The following is a 17,488-nucleotide window of genomic DNA, read 5'->3' on the forward strand; positions in this document are numbered from 1 at the left end:
AGACCAGAGCTTCTCAAATCTTGAAGTGTTAGTCATTTAGTCATATCCAACTCTATGATCCCATGGACTGTAGCCTGCCAAGCTCCTCTATCCATGGGGATTCTGCAGGCAAGAATACTGGAGTGGGTGGCCATTCCCTTCTCCAGGGGATGTTCCCAACACAGGGATCAAATCCTTGTCTCCCTCATTGCAGGCAGACTCTTTACTGTCTGAGCCACCGGGGAAGCCCGGTATGAATCACCTGAGAATCTTGTTAAATTACATGCTCTGATTTAGTAGATTTGGAAAGAAGTTTGAGATTCTTCATTTAAACACTCTCAGTAAAGCGTCTGTCTACAATGCGGGAGACCTGGGTTCAATCCCTGGGTTGGGAAGATTCCTTGGAGAAGGAAATGGCAATCCACTCCAGTACTCTTGCCTGGAAAATCCCATGGACAGAGGAGCCTGGTAGGCTACAGTCAATGGGGTTGCAAAGAGTCGGACATGACTGAGCAACTTCAATTCACTTCACTTCACTTCACTTCACTTCAGAGGATGCCTATGATGCTTGTTGCTGGACCACACTTTGAGTTGTAAGCCTCTACAGCTGTTGTTCAGTTGCTCATTCATATCCAACTCTTTGCTACCCCACAGACTGCAGCACTCCAGGCTTCCCTGTCCATCACCAAATCCTGAAACTTGCTCAAACTCATGTCCATTGAGTTGGTGAAGCCATCCAACCATCTCATCCTTTGTCATCCCCTTCTCCTCCTGCTTTCTACATTTTCCAGCATCAGGATCTTTTCCATTGAGTCAGCTCTTCACATCAGGTGGCCAAAGTATTGGAGCTTCAGCTTCAGCATCTGTCCTTCCAGTGAATACTCAGGATTGATTTCCTTTAAAATTGACTGGTTTGATTTCCTTGCAGTCCCAGGGATTCTCAGGAGTCTTCTCCAACACCACAGTTCGAAAGCATCAGTTCTTCAGTGCTCAGCCTTCTTCATGGTCCAACTCTCACATCCATACATGACTACTGGGAAAACCATTGCTTTGACTATACAGACCTTTGTTGGCAAAGTAATGTCTCTGCTTTTTAATATGCTGTCTAGGTTTGTCAGAGCTTTTCTTCCAAGGAGCAAGAGTCGTTTAATTTCATGGCTATAGTCACCATCTGCAGTGATTTTGAAGCCCAAGAAAATTAAGACTTTCATTGTTTCCCCATCTATTTGCCATGAAGTGATGGGACTGGATGCTTAGCTCTCAGTTTTTTGAATGTAGAGTTTAAAGCCAGCTTTTTCATTCTCCTTTTTCACCTTCATCAAGAAGCTCTTTAGTTCCTCTTTGCTTTCTGCCATAAGGGTGGTGTCATCTGCATATCTGAGGTTAGTGCTACTTCTTCCAGCAATCTTGATTCCAGCTTGTGATTCATTCAGCCTGGCATTCTGCATGATATATTCTGCATATGAAAGGTCGTTGCTGAACCACAAAAGGCACCAGGATTCTTGGCCTCCAGAGGAGAAGAATTCATTCCAGGGCCAGAGAGGAGGCTTGATCACACAGAGCTTTTGCGTAAAAAAAGTTTTATTAAAGTATAAAAGAGACAGAGAAAGCTTCTGACATAGACATCAGAAGAGGGCAGAAAGAGTGCCCCCTTGTTAGTGTTAGCAATGGAGTTATATACTTTTTAATTATTACAGTGAGTCAAAAGAATGTCTGGAGGTTATAAAGACCTTACTAGACCCACTCCCATAATTTACATTTTAAGATTACAGGTTAGCCAGAAGGTTTTTTCCAGAAACTGTCCTCAAACAGGATACATTATTGTTATATAATCCTAAGAAATGTAGAGGAAAAAAAGTTTGTCCTTTCCTCCTCCTCGAGAATTCCAGACACTTATCTCCTCCTAGAGGACCCTAGACCCCTCTCTCCTTGGGGACCACCGGACTTCCTATCAACCTGCCTAGGAATTGACTCTCTCACATATAAGATAAATAAGCAGGGTGACAATATATGGTCTTGACGTACTCCTTTCCCAGTTTGAACCAGTCCGTTGTTCCAGTCCAAGGCTCTACATAGTGCTTCCAGTTCTGAGCTCTCTCAACTCTGAATCCATAGAACTAGTGGCAGCAATGCATGGGCTATTTAGGAGCTATTTTTGACACACTTCAAAAAGCTGCACAGCATTTCGGACACTTTCTGGCAAGAATGCAAAAATGATACATTATTTATGGTGTGGAGAGGTACAATTTCTAGCAATTTTATTTCTAGGAAAATACCCCAAAGTTAATCTGGGAAAAATACAAAAGATGTTCAGTTCAGTTCAGTTCAGTCGCTCAGTCGTGTCCAACTCTTTGCGACCCCATGAATCACAGCACGCCAGGCCTCTCTGTTCATCACCATCTCCCAGAGTTCACTCAGACTCACGTCCATCGAGTCCGTGATGGCATCCAGCCATCTCATCCTCAGTCGTCCCCTTCTCCTCCTGCCCCCAATCCCTCCCAGCATGACAGTCTTTTCCAGTGAGTCAACTCTTCTCATGAGGTGGCCAAAGTACTAGAGTTTCAGCTTTAGCATCATTCCTTCCAAAGAAATCCCAGGGTTGATCTCCTTCAGAATGGACTGGTTGGATCTCCTTGCAATCCAAGGGACTCTCAAGAGTCTTCTCCAACACCACAGTTCAAAAGCATCAATTCTTCGGCACTCAGCCTTCTTCACAGTCCAACTCTCACATCCATACATGACTACTGGAAAACCATAGCCTTGACTAGACGGACCTTAGTCGGCAAAGTAATGTCTCTGCTTTTCAATATGCTATCTAGGTTGGTCATAACTTTCCTTCCAAGGAGTAAGCGTCTTTGAATTTCATGGCTGCAGTCACCATCTGCAGTTATTCTGGAGCCCCCAAAAATAAAGTCTGACACTGTTTCCACTGTTTCCCCATCTATTTCCCATGAAGTGATGGGACTGGATGCCATGATCTTTGTTTTCTGAATGTTGAACTTTAAGCCAACTTTTTCGCTCTTCACTTTCAATTTCATCAAGAGGCTTTTTAGCTCTTCTTCACTTTCTGCCATAAGGGTGGTGTCATCTGCATATCTGAGGTTATTGATATTTCTCCCGGCAATCTTGATTCCAGCTTGTGTTTCTTCCAGTCCAGCATTTCTCATGAGGTACTCTGCATATAAGTTGAATAAGCAGGGTGACAATATACAGCCTTGACATACTCCTTTTCCTATTTGGAACCAGTCTGTTGGTCCATGTCCAGTTCTAACTGTTGCTTCCTGACCTGCATACAGATTTCTCAAGAGGCAGGTCAAGTGGTCTGGTATTCTCATCTCTTTCAGAATTTTCCACAGTTTATTGTGATCCACACAGTCAAAGGGTTTGGCATAGTCAATAAAGCAGAGATAGATGTTTTCTGGAACTCTCTTGCTTTTTCCATGATCCAGCAGATGTTGGCAATTTGATCTCTGGTTCCTCTGCCTTTTCTAAAACCAGCTTGAACATCAGGGAGTTCACGGTTCACGTACTGCTGAAGCCTGGCTTAGAGAATTTTGAGCAGTACTTTACTAGCATGTGAGATGAGTGCAATTGTGTATATACAGGCTATTCACTGCAGTATTATTTGTAAAGTCTAAAGAGAAAATCGTATATGTCTCACAATAGTGTTTCAGGAAAGAAAGTGGGCCTGAGAGGATGGTCACATCCTAGGTCTCAAGTGAGTGTCTGGAATGGCTGCCAAGCGAGGGTTCTTGGCTTCACATAGGAAAGAATTCAAACGCTAACCACGGTAAAGTGAAAGAAGGTTTACTCAGGGCAAAACACCCCACAGACAGAGTATGGGCCACCTCAGAAGATGAGAAGCACTAGGGTACAGGGCTGTTGGTTTTTATAGGGGTGGGTAATCTCGTAGGCTAATAAGTGGGAAGATTATTCCAACTATTTTGGGGAAGGGATGTGGATTTCCAGGAATTGGGCCACTGCCCACTTTTCAGTCTTTTACGGTCCAGTCTCAGAACAGTCATGTCATTTAGCTGATCTACTACAATGAGTGTATACTGCGACTTAAGGTCTAGTGGAAGTCAATCATCTGCCATCCTGTCCTCAATGGCTGTCATTCTTTTAAAGGTTATGTCCCACTGCCTTCCTACCTCAGGGAACTAGATTAATAAATACAAAAGAGTACTATATAGCTATAAAAAGCAAAGCAAATATCTCTATACACTCTATAAAATGACTGCCAAGATATACTAAAAAATAAGTATGGAGGAAAATGGGTAAGGAATGAAAACATGTACCTACATTTGTTAATATTTTTAAGTGAAAACAGGCAACTGCTTCTAAAGCTACCTATATGTCAGAAGAGAGAAAAAGTAAGAGCTATATTATGTCTGCATATGCCTTGGTTTATAGATTTGTCTTAGGAACCATTTTACAGAACTATAAAACAAAACTTTAATTTTAAAATAAGCTACATATAAAATTAAAAACAAAATGTTAAATGAACTTAGAAGAATGTCTTAAGTTGGTGGCAAAACCCAATAGGAATTATTTCAAATGACTTTAAAACATACTAATTTGTGACAACTCAGAATGGTGGGTTGGAGTGCAAGGTGGGAGGGAGTTTCAAGAGGGAGGGGACAAATGTATACCTATGGCTGATTCATGCTGATGTATGACAGAAACCAACACAGTGTTGTAAAGCAATTATCCTTCAATTAGAAATAAATAAACTTTTAAAAAATACACTAATTTGATAGTAAATTCTTAATAGAATACACTATAGGACCAATAAGAACTGCAAAATGCCTTAAACACCTTGAGAGGTAGTGTAGATATTATTTTGAAACTGTATGCATATTGTGGAATAAAACAAGTAAGAAAATATATTAATGTATTGATTTCTGGTGCAGGAAAAAGACTGGTACTCCAGTCACACCAAATGGCAAGAAACTTTAGTGAAGTCATGACAAAAAGACCGTCTAGGCATCAGTAAGAGCAACTACACTGGATTGAAATACCTCTAGTATGTTTGAATCCGTGAAGCAGGGCTTTCCTTATGGTGCAGTGGTAAAGAATCTGCCTGCCAATGCAGGGACACAGGTTAGATCCCTGGTCTGGGAAAATTCCACATGCCACAGGGCAGCTAAGCTTGTGCACCACAACTACTGGGCCCATGAGCTGCAACTACTGAGGCCTGCACACCCAGAGCCCGTGCTCTGCAGCAAGAGACTGCACGGCAATGAGAAGCCTGTGCCCCGCAACCAAGAGCAGGCCCGGCTCTCTGCAAATAGAGAAAGCCTGAGGGTGCAGCAGCAAAGACACAGGACAACCAAAAATACATAAATAAATAAAATTATTGTTATTAAGAAAAAAAAGGAAAATCATTCCTGGTTCTTTCTCTGGGAAACCCCCAACCTATTTGCCTACAATTGACCATCTTTGGTGGATGCTAGGGAACCAATCTGGGCTTCCCAGGTGGCTCAGTGGCTAAAGAATCCACCTGCAATGAGGAAACTCAGGTTCAATCCCTGGGTCGGGAAGATCCCCTGAAGAAGGGCATTACAACCCACTCCGGTATTCTTGCCTGGAGAATTCCATGGACAGAGGAGCCTGACGGGCTAGTCCATAGGGTCACAAAGAGATGGACACAACTGAAGTGACTTAGCACACACGCACGCAGGGAACCAACCCATTATTTTGAAAACTGGTAAATAGAGGGAAAGAAGCAAACATTTATCCTGCCCTTCCTATACAAATTATACCTCAGGGTACTGAGTTGATGACAGGAAGTTCATCTTTGTAGAAATACGTATATAATAAATAAACACGGAATGACAGAAAGAGACTATAATTTTACAACTCCTAATAAAATAATGAATCTAGGCAATAAAACTTCATAGCTCCTAACATAACATAAAAAAAAAAAAAAAAGACGTGAACATTAGGCACTTCCTGAAGACAGTACACAATATCTACAAAATTGTCTTGCTAAAATTGTAGAACCACAAAGCTTTTAATAGGGGTCCATGGATCAGGCCCATGAAAATATTCTAGGGAATACATGGACTTGGATGGGTAAAAAACACATCCTGATCTTCAGTAACATTAAACTGTAGTTTAAATTCCCTTCGATTGCAAACATAGGTAACAAATTATAGAGGTATTACTATTAGCTGTGCCTATAAATTCGCTGCCAAAGATTTTACAGATATTTTCATATTATATGACAACTGTTGGCTGGAATTTCAAAACATCATTGCTACTCCAAAATGATGCTAGTTAAAGACCCATTGTGAGATCTTTAATCTAACATTTTTTTTAAAAGAGAGCACATATATTAACATCATATTGTTTTTAATAATTTAATACCTAAATAGAGAGAATGGGTTTCCTCTATAATCCTATGTATTTTATTTTTTTGCATTTAAAAACATTATTCTTAGAAGGAAATACTCTAAACCCACCAGATACAGTCAGCAAAACCCAGAGAGTGGAAAACTCTCTAGCACATATGAACTGTTCCTTTAAAAATAAACTGCAAGAGACCAGACGTGCTTGGGTTGCCTGACTGGCCTTTCTTATAAGTTTTCAGAAAACAGAAGTGCAATAGTTGGAGTCCAAGCAGTCTTGTGGTGGTCTCCAGGTACCCTGTGAGAGGAAAGGGGAGGGTGCCCCTGGAATCATCTTCCTCTTCGATGCCGCTCCCCTTCCCTTCTCCCTTCTGTCTCAGACATTTCTAACTCTTCCCCTCCCCCATGTCTTACATCATTTCCCAGGAGATAAAGTGTATCCTTCCCTGGTTTGCCAGCTGGTCGGGTTCTCAGTGTGAACCTTTCCAACAGGACCTGGTAGCTAAGACAGTCCTGGGAAAATTATAGCCACTGCTTGAAAGTCTGGAGCTGCTCAGTGTGTCTGGAGCAAACCCACTACCTTGTATCTTTGAGTGCCAGCTGCATCTTCAGGATAAACGGTCCTGAGGTGGGCTGAGCAACAGCACTAGGAATTTGTCAGGCAGCTGGAGGTCAGTAAGCCAGGCTTTGTGGCAAAATTTTACCAAGCTGTGGCTACTACAGCTGCTGAAGAATGCTAGGCATTAAAAATCAAAGAAGATAACCAGAGCGAATAGAGTCAAGGCCACAACTTTACTATGAGAACTTCAAACATGTCACTTAAAGATCTGGAGATGGTGTCCCGATCAGCTGACGGAACTCGATGACCAGTACAGGCCTGGTGATTTCAACAGCCTATCAGCTGAACTCCTAGTGTAAATGTTTTCCATTTAAGCAAATCCAGATCAGCCGTCTGCCTCCTAACTTACTTCTTTCCAAGAGAAGTCAAACCCTCAAGAATTTAAAGATTTCTTTGGCAACTATAATCAAAAGGAATCTACACATTATAACTCAAGCTTATTGTTAGCCTACAGGGGTATCAAACACAGCTCTTGAACTCCAGAAATGGAAGAATGGCCAAAAAAAGGTCATGTTTTTATAATTTAGCTGGGTTCAGATACCTGGTTTTACCACCACTACCAAATTCTAGCATAATTATCTGACATCCCAACTACTAGCTTTTCTAGTTATGATTTAGTAAAAGTATGAAAAAAAATCAGATTAGTTACTACTTTCTCCACACTGACGCTTGTCTGGGTCTAAGTAACAATGATTTTTCTTCTAAAGTATACGTGACATCCTTGGGGCTGGCAGCAGATAGTCTAATTCTATAAGTTTGCTCTACAACAATAAACAATATGAAAACAAGTGACACTCTTTACAAGTTGACGGGCTTATTTTTTATATCAAAATAAAGAATGAATTTTGAGAACCAAAAAAATAAATAAACAGCAAGAATAAAAGAGCCAAAAAATGAAAAGGACAATAGAAAAGAGCCAAGAGGAAGAGGAAACATATAGAAGAAAGAGATGTAGATATAACAATCTTTAAAAATGAATGGTACTTACGTGCATCTTTATATAAACAAACTATTTTAAAAATTAAGTTATAATTGGGAAAACTTGAACATAGACTAGCTATATGATAGTAAGGAATTACTGCTAATTTTTAGGTGGAATAATAGTACTATGACTATGTTTCTTAAGTCCTTATCTTACATGTTGAGATTAATACTGAAATATTTATGCATGAAATTATATGATAATCCAGGAGGGATGAAATGGAGAAATATGAAAGAAATGAGCTGATAATTATCAGTTGACCTGTATATCACAGCAGGTAATAGTCTCTACTTTTATTTAAATGTTCCCATAATTTTTTTAAGCCTAACAGAAACCTCACATTTACCCATGATAAGACTATTCAGACAAACCCAAATATCATATTTACTTACTTTTAGTTATAATTATACCAACCAAATATGGGAACACTCATTTTCTCTTACTAATCAGAAGCTTTAGTGTCTGATTACTTAAAACAGAGAGGAAAAAAAATAAATTCATTATTATTTAACAAATACAATTTTTTAAAGTTTCAAAATATAAAATTCTGGGGAGAGAAGTAATGAAAACAGGTTTATAATGGAGGAAAACCTAGATTGCTGATCTAATAAAATGTCTCATATAGTATTCTATTTAGTATGTATTTGGCTCGCCAGATAGGTTGTAGTACGAAGTCAAGTGGGCCTTAGGAAGCATCACTACAAACAAAGCTAGTAGAGGTGATGGAAATCCAGCTGAGGCATTTCAAATCCTAAAAGATGATGCTGTTAAAGTGCTGCACTCAATATGACAGCAAATCTGGAAAACTCAGCAGTGGTCACAGGACTGGGAAAGGTCAGTTTTCATTCCAATCCCTAAGAAAGGCAATGCCAAAGAATGCTCAAACTATCGCACATTTGCACTCATCTCACATGCTAGCCAAGTAATACTCAAAATTCTCCAAGCTAGACTTCAATAGTACCTGAATTGAGAACATCCAGATGTTCAAGCTGGATTTAGAAAAGGCAGAGGAACCAGAGATCAAATTGCCAACATCCACTGGGTCATAGAAAAAGCAAGAGAATTTCAGAAAAACATCTACTTTGGCTTTATTGACTACACTAAAGCCTTTGACTGTGTGGATCACAAGAAATTATAGAAAATTCTTCAAGAGATAGGCATAACACACCACCTTACCTGCCTCCTGAGAAATCTGTATGCAGATCAAGAAGAAACAGTTAGAACTGGACACGTAACAAAGGATTGGTTCCAAATTGGGAAAGGAGTACATCAAGGTTGTATATTGTCACCCTGTTTATTTTACTTATATGCAGAGTACATCATGCAAAATGCCGGGCTGGATGAAGCACAAGCTGTATCAAGATTGCTGGGAGAAATATCAATAACCTCAGATATGCAGATGACACAACCCTTATGGCAGAAAGTGAAGAACTAAAGAGCCTCTTCATGAAAGTAAAAGAGGAGAGTGAAAAGCTGGCTTAAAACTCTACATTCAAAAAACTAAGATGTTGGCATCTGGTCCCATCACTTCATGGCAAATAGGTGGGAAAACAATGGAAACAGTGAAAGACTTTATTTTCTTGGGCTCCAAAATCACTGCAGACGGTGACTGCAGCCATGAAATTAAAAGTCACTTGCTCCTTAGAAGAAAAGCTATGACAAACCTAGACACCATATTAAAAAGCACAGACATTACTTTGCCAACAAAGGTCTGTCTAGTCAAAGCCATGGCTTTACCAGTAGTCATGTATGGATGCAAGAGTTGGACTATAAAGAAAGCTGAGCACCAAAGAATTGATGCTTTTGAACTGTGGTGTTGGAGAAGACTCTTGAGAGTCCCTTGGACTGCAAGGAGATCCAACCAGTCCATCCTAAAGGAAATCAGTCCTGAATATTCACTGGAAGGACTGATGCTGAAGGCCAAATTCCAATACTTTGGCCACCTGATGCAAAGAACTGACTCATTGGAAAAGACCCTGATGCTGGGCAAGATAGAATGCAGGAGAAGGGGACGACAGATAACGAGGTGGTTGGATGGCATCACCAACAAGACAGACATGAGTCTGAGCAAGCTCCAGGAGTGCGTGATGGACAGGGAAACCTGGAGTGCTGCGGTCCATGGGATAACAAAGAGTCACACACGACTGAGCGACTGAACTGAACTGTAAGTTGTAGGCTCTTGCCAAATTATTACCATTTCTCTAGTCCTATACAGGAGCAAGGGTCCATTGACAATCAATCCTAACTGCTTGGAAGTCAGACACCAAGAGCAGAAGAAAAGATGTCATGAAGTAAGGGGAGACTTTCTTTTGTCTTTGTCCTAGATTCACCAAACAACATCAGATCTTGTAGTTCCTAAGCAGATTTTTCAGTTGGGATGATTTCACTGTAACCAGCTGTCAAATTTAACAGTGACAATTCTTGTTATAAATTGTTGTGCTTAGCCACTCAGTCCTGTCCAACTCTTTGAGACCCTATGGACTATAGCCCACCAGTCTCCTCCATTTTTGAGAATCTCCAGGCAAGAATACTGGTGAGTGTGTAGTTCCCTTCTCCAGGGGATCTTCTCAACCCAAGGATCAAACCCACATCTCTTGCATTGCGGGTGGATTCTTTACCATCACAGCCACTAGGGAAGCCCCCATTATAAATTAATACATTTATTTTCAAGTATAAATGTAAGTTTCAACAGCAAGAGCCCCACTTTTTCTAGAGCCCAATCACATCCAAATGAACTGACCATGATGTTCCAGATATACAGAAGCAGAAAATTCCCCCAAGGAACAGGAATTCAGAAATGCAGCTATCAGCTTTCTTATCTACAATGCTAGAAGGATGTTCACAAAATTTTGTCATAACCACAGTCTATCGTTTAATGAAGTAATGAAGCAAGTGTGTCCAAAAGTTGCCCCATAAATCATAGCACCTATTATATTTTCTTCTATTTATTACTATTAAACAGAATAATAGAATAAGGCACTTCAAAATTAGCAAAACGTTTTTCTCTACTTACCATCACCATATGTCATAGTGAACTTCTTACACTACAAGGGGAGGGGGAAAGCTAACCAATTTTGTGGCACTCTACGACAATACAACGAGGTTTGGAGAAGAGCAAACTTAGGATGTGTATAGGTCGAGCAAGGACCAGAATTACATTCAGTCTCTTTAGTTGTAACTCAAGATGTATTCACCCAAATTAACTTCAACCTCTGAGCCTTAACAACTCTCTTCTAGATCCTGAAACTCTCATTCCATTCTGACTCTGCAGAAACATCAAAGGGCCTAGAGCCAAAGGATATTAGTGAAAGAGATAAGAAATCAATGACTAGATTGGTAGATGGATCAAATTACCTGATTGAACCCTAAAATTAACAGAGCATTTGGCTGGGATCATAGGACTCTGGTTGTTTTCTTCTTTATCAAAGTTGTGCATAGCAAGTTTTCTAACAATGAGAAATCTATTTTTTAAAATCTATGTTCTTTCTTTAAAAACCTGTAGAGTCTGAAGGGACCAGAAGAGGCCGTGCAGACTAACGTTACAAGACTTCTTTGACTCTTCAATTTGAATCCTTGTGCTAAGGTTGACTCATCCGTCACCATCAAGTGTTATTTTCTTACATTCACGCTAAAGAACCCCATCAAAATACCTTACTTTATGTTTTTTATAGTGCCTTGCAAGATACAAAAACTTCTCTCTACCTTCTTTGGTTTTTGATCCATTTGACAGTGCTGTGGAGTTACAGATGAAGAAACAGGCTGAGAGCAATGAAATGGGTCACCTAACTGATGTTGGTTCCAAAGTAGCAGAATTAGGTACAAAATACAAGGCCCCAGAACTAAATAGAGTGCTTCTGCTAGCCCACTATGTTCCCTCCTATGTGATTCTGTTAAAATAACTTAAAGTAGAGGATTCATCTCTTCTTTTTCTCTAACCAAATATCTGACGAAAATGGATAACGTGGCAAAAATACAAACTGGATAATACTCTGAACTGAACTGAATGCCATCTCTTTCTATAAATGCCTGACTTCTCATCTAATCATCGAATATGACTTCAAACTATATTTTCCCATATATTTTATATTAGGTAAAATATTCCATAATAACTATAAACTCAGTTTGCATAGAATTAAAGCAGTTATTATAGAATTATAATTAGTTTACATATTTCTCAGAATTTTATTTGCAAATATATCCTAACACATGCCAAGCAATTTAATAAATACTGTGCACAATACTGAAGTATGCAAATTTTGGCAATACCTGGCAACTCTAATCATTGCAATATCATCCCACAGCCAATATGAGAAGGATACCAATATTAAGTCCTGTAGAAAATTAGAGTTAAGCAAAAACAGAAAGATATACACACAACCACATACACACACATCCTCACACAAATAGAGAAGCGTGGATGGAGAAAATAGCCACTTAAGGTATTTTTCAGTAACTGCACCTGTAATAGAAAGCTGCAGCTTGTTCGAGGGAGCTGATCTATCTCAGTTCAGTTCAGTTGCTCAGTCATGTCCAACTCTTTGCAACCCCATGGACTGTGGCATGCCAGGTTTCACTGTCCTTCACCATCTCCTAAAGTTTGCTCAAACTCATGTCCATCAAGTCAGTGGTACCATTCAACCATCTCATCCTCTGTCAACCCCTTCTCCTCCTGCCTTCTATCTTTCCCAGCATCAGGGTCTTTCCCAGTGAGTCAGTTCTTCACATCATGGGGCCAAAGTATTGGAGTTTCAGCTTCAACATCAGTCCTTCCAAAGAACACTCAGGACTGATTTCCTTTAGGATAGACTGGTTTGACCTCCTTGCAGTCCAAGGGACTCTCAAGAGTCTTCTCCAACACCACAGTTCAAAAGCATCAATTCTTCAGCGATGATCTAATCAAGTTTATACCTGGGTCTTTTTTTCAGGAGTGGGCTAGGCTTTGCAGTAGTATACTACTCTTACCTAGAGACTGCTTAGTGAAAACAGTCCAACCTGGCAGATAACTGCTACAACCCACGGTGACCTTTATTACCATCTTCTTATTAGTCCCCTTTTCAATTCGGCAATTTTTTTTTTAGTTCCTGATACCATATCAGACTCTCAGAATATAGAAAAATAATAGAGAGCCTGCCTTCATGAAATTCACAATACAACAGTGAAGAAAAACAGTAAAGAAACAACTGAGTGAGTGATAGTCACTCAGTCGTGTCTGACTCTTTGTGACGCTATGGACTGTGGCCTACCAGGCTCCTCTGTCCATGGAGTTCTCCAGGCCAGAATACTTGAGTGGATTGCTATTTCCTAATCCTTCCTTCTCCTGTGCTAGAGCTTTTGGCTGTGTCTTTTGGCTTAACACCCATTAAGAAGTGATCCCAGTTTTCAGATAACAGAACAGGAATTCCTATTCCCTTTCCTATTCCTATTCCCTGACTTCGTCAAGCTGCTCAGGTTAAGAGAAAGGGAATAGGAACTCCTGTTCTGTTACCTGAAAACTGGGATCACTTCTTAGTGGGTGTTTAGCTAAAAGACACAGCCAAAAGCCCAAGAGCAGGAGAAGGAAGGATTACTACTTGCACCGAGTAAGAACAACAGGTATCTTTCCCAAAGCAGTGTCTCACCAACAACAAAGCTGGAGAAGCTTGAAGCTAAGCGTTCACATATATTCATGAAGGGACTTGAGCAGAGAAGAAGTCAGCACAGAATTGGAACTAAGGTTGACAAAGTGCAAGCTATAGTTGACTGAAATCTCCAGGGTCAGAAAAGGTCAACATCATCATTCCTTAGATTCCAGTAGATCTGGTGGTTGAGCATGTGGTCGGAGGAGGGGTCAGTTCCACAAAACAGACCAAGAACCCACATACTGGCTATCTTTACCACTGAAACGTAACTGGAAGTCTTTATAACTGATTTATTCCTTAGCTATTGTTACTTTTCTTGCCTAAGAACACATTTGTTCTTTTGTCCTTAAGATCACTGAATACTGAGACCTGATCAAGGATTGTGGTCAGGCTTAGATCACAAAATAGCTTAGGCCGTGCTCTAATGTCAAGAAAACCATGCCTGGTTCTCTTTCTCCAGGGACCTTATCTGCTTATAGGTCCCAGCAGACAGTGGTATTATGAATTCTCCAGCATGCCTGGAGCCTAGAGATGCAGCTCATCCAAAGAAATTAGCAGCTACCAAATCTCTTTCAAACCTGTGGAACAACCTAAAAAGAGAACCAATTATTGGTTGATTATTTCAAACAAGGACCATGTGCAAAGGTGAGGGTTAGATGAGTTGAGAAATTTTTTTTTTTATATTTTATGAATTATTGCTTACATTTGTACCAGCATCCAGATGGTCTCTGTGCTCCAAAGTTATTTTTTTTTAACTGGAACCAATTTTAGACTCTATCACCAAATGTACTAAGAATAATGTCTCCCAAAATATCTCCATGCCCTAGTACCCTGGAACCTATGAATAGTTCACCTTACATGGTACAATATTATGATATAAAAAATATATATTTTAGTCTTGGCTCCTGGCCAAATCCTAAAGTCCTTATAATTTCCTAAATGATAAGACTGAAAGAGGACTTCCCTGGTGATCCAGTAGCAAAGACTCTGCATTCCCAACTTTTGAGGGCTGGGTTGCATCCCAGGTCAGGGAACTAGATCCCACATGCCCTCAACTAAAGAAAGATTTCACATGCCACAGTAACAATCAAAGATCCAGCATGCTGCAACTAAGATCCGAGGAGGCCTAATTAATTAATTAATTTTTTAAAAAAGAGAGTTGTTCAGTTGCTCAGTCATTTCCGACTCTTTGTGACCCTATGGACTGCAGCACACCAGGCTTCCCTGACCTTCACCATCTCCCGGAGCCTGCTCAAACTAATGTCCATTGAGTTGGTGATGCCATCCAACCATCTCATCCTCTGTCGTCCCCTTCTTCTGCCTTTGATCTTTCCCAGCATCAGAGTCTTTTCTAATGAGTCAGCTTCTTGCATCAGGTGGTCAAAGTATTGGAGCTTCTGCTTCATTACTAGTCCCTACAATGAATACTCAGGATTGCTTTCTTTTAGGATGGACTAGTTGGATCTCCTTGCAGTGCAAGGGACTCTCAAGAGTCTTCTCCAACACCACAGTTCAAAAGCATCAATTCTTTGACTCTCAGCCTTCTTTATAGTCCAACTCTCACATCCACACATAACTACTGGAAAAACCATAGCTTTGACTAATGTCAGCAAAGTAATGTCTGTGCTTTTTAATATGCTGTCTAGGTTTGTCATAGCTTTTCTTCCAAGGTGCAAGCATCAAATTTTAATTTCATGGCTGCAGTCACCATCTACAGTGATTTTGGAGAGAGAGAAAGTGAAAGGACCACCTTTTTTTATTTGTTGGTCTCCAGATCCTGAAATGGCTCCAGAGTAATAAAGAAGAAAGAATCATCTTTAGTTATTCATAACAGGCCCTTTAAACCACGCCAGAGTTTATGTTAATAATATGACTTTAAGAAAGCCCCTAAGGATAAAGGACTAGTTGCCAGGGAAACCAGCCAGTAATTAGATGGCTGGAACTTTCAGCTCTACTCCCAAGGAAGAGGAAAGAGGCTGGAGGTTGAGTTAATCACTAATGACCAATGAATTAATCACTTTTCTACATAATGGGGGCTTTCCTGGTGGCTAAGGCCGTAAAGAATTTGTAGCAAATGAGGGAGACCCAGATTCAATCCCTGAGTTGGGAAGATTCCCCTGAAGAGAATACCTATCCACTCCAGTATTCTTGCTTGGAGAATTCAATGGACTGAGAAGTCTGATGGGCTACAGTCCATGGGGTCACCAATGAAAACATTCACTAACCTCTGGTTGATCAGCAGAAATACAAGGTGACAACCTGGGACTCATGACTGGTGTCTGAAATGGAAGGTTGGGAGGTGGGGGCATGTTAGGGAAATTAAAATGGAGGAAGTTCTGTTCAGGCTTCAGAAGCAGGAGAGCAGGCCTCTGATCGGCTTCTGACCAGCCTGGACACTGCCAGAATTCCGTGCCTGCCTGCAAGCAAAGCAAGTCAGGAGGCACTTTAGATAACACCCATTCCAAGAATGGGTCTTGGAATTCTTGAGCCCCTAGAGATCTGGCTAACTCCCTGGGGTCTAATGAAATACAAACAAACAAACAGCATTGTAAAAAAATTGAAATAATGGGGCTTCCCTGGTGCTATACTGGTTAAGGATCTGCCTGCCAATGCAGGAGACATGGTTTTGATACCTGCTCTGGAAAGATCCCACATGCCATTGGGCAATGAAGCCTGTGTGCCACAACTACTGAAGCCTGTGCCTTCTAGAGCCTAAGCAAAGCCAGACAGTCTGTGCACAGCAACAAAGACCCAGCACAGACAAAAATAATAAATAAAATTTATTTTTAAAAAAGGAAAGATTAATGTAAAACCAGAGCTGCATTTTTGTACACAAACTGACAATGATATCAGCTTGCAGCCTGGGATTATAAGTGGTAGCCTCTGAAACTACAATCTGAAGTCTCACACATGGAGCAGATGAATCACCCAGGGTCCTTCCCCCAGTTGGGACCCCAGATTGCTGTTAATGAGGGACTTTCCAGCATGCCATTTAAGTCTGGATGTTGGTCAGCACAATTTGGTGATATATATGCTGTTAATCTTCTCTATTGTTTCTATTTCTCTTTCCTTTTAATGACTGCATATTGAAATTAAGTTAAATAACCCTTTATTAAATATTGAAATTTAAGAGGCAAGGGAAAAGGGGAAAGATATCCCCAGCTGAATATAGAGTTCCAGAGAATATGAAGGAGAGATAAGAAGGCCTTCTTAAATGAACAATGCAAAGAAATAGAGGAAAACAATACAATGGGAAATACTAGAGATCTCTTCAAGAAAATTGGAGCTATCAAGGGAATATTTTATTTAAGGATGGGCACAATAAAAGACAGACATGGAATGAACCTAACAGAAGCAGAAGATATTAAAAAGAGGTGGCAAGAATACACAGAACAACTATACAAAAAAAGTCTTAATGACCCAGATAACCACAGTGGTGTGGTCACTCACCTAGAGCCAGACATTCTGGAGTATGAAGTCAAGTGGGCCTCAGGAAGCATTACTACAAGCTAGTGGAAGTGACAGAATTCCAGCTGAGGTATTTAAAATCCTAAAATGATGCTGTGAAAGTGCTGCACTCAATATGCCAGCAAATTTTGAAAACTCAGCTGTGACCACAGAACTGGAAAAGGTCAGTTTTCATTCCAATCCCAAAGAAGGGCAATGCCAAAGAATGTTCAAACTACCATATTATTGCGCTTATTATACATGCTAGTAAGGTTATGTTCAAAATCCTTCAAGCTAGACTTCAGCAGTACATGAACTGGGAATTTGGAATTGTATAAGCTGGATTTAGAAAAGGCAGAGGAATCAGAGACCAAATCACCAGCACTCATTGAACACAGAGAAAGCAAGGGAACTCCAGAAAAAAAAAAAAAACATTTATTTCTGCTTCATTGACTATCCTAAAGCCTTTAACTGTGTGGATCACAATAAA

General features: G+C 40.3%; 1 protein-coding gene across 6 annotated transcripts in view; it reads right to left on the reverse strand.

Moving 5' to 3' along the window:
* The window catches only part of SLC35F2 (solute carrier family 35 member F2), a 141,411-nt gene that overhangs the window by 32,917 nt on the left and 91,006 nt on the right, over positions 1-17,488 (reverse strand). The gene's annotated exons all lie outside the window — the stretch shown is intronic.

Source organism: Ovis aries, chromosome 15 (assembly GCF_016772045.2).
Source record: "Ovis aries strain OAR_USU_Benz2616 breed Rambouillet chromosome 15, ARS-UI_Ramb_v3.0, whole genome shotgun sequence".
NCBI lineage: Eukaryota > Metazoa > Chordata > Mammalia > Artiodactyla > Bovidae > Ovis > Ovis aries.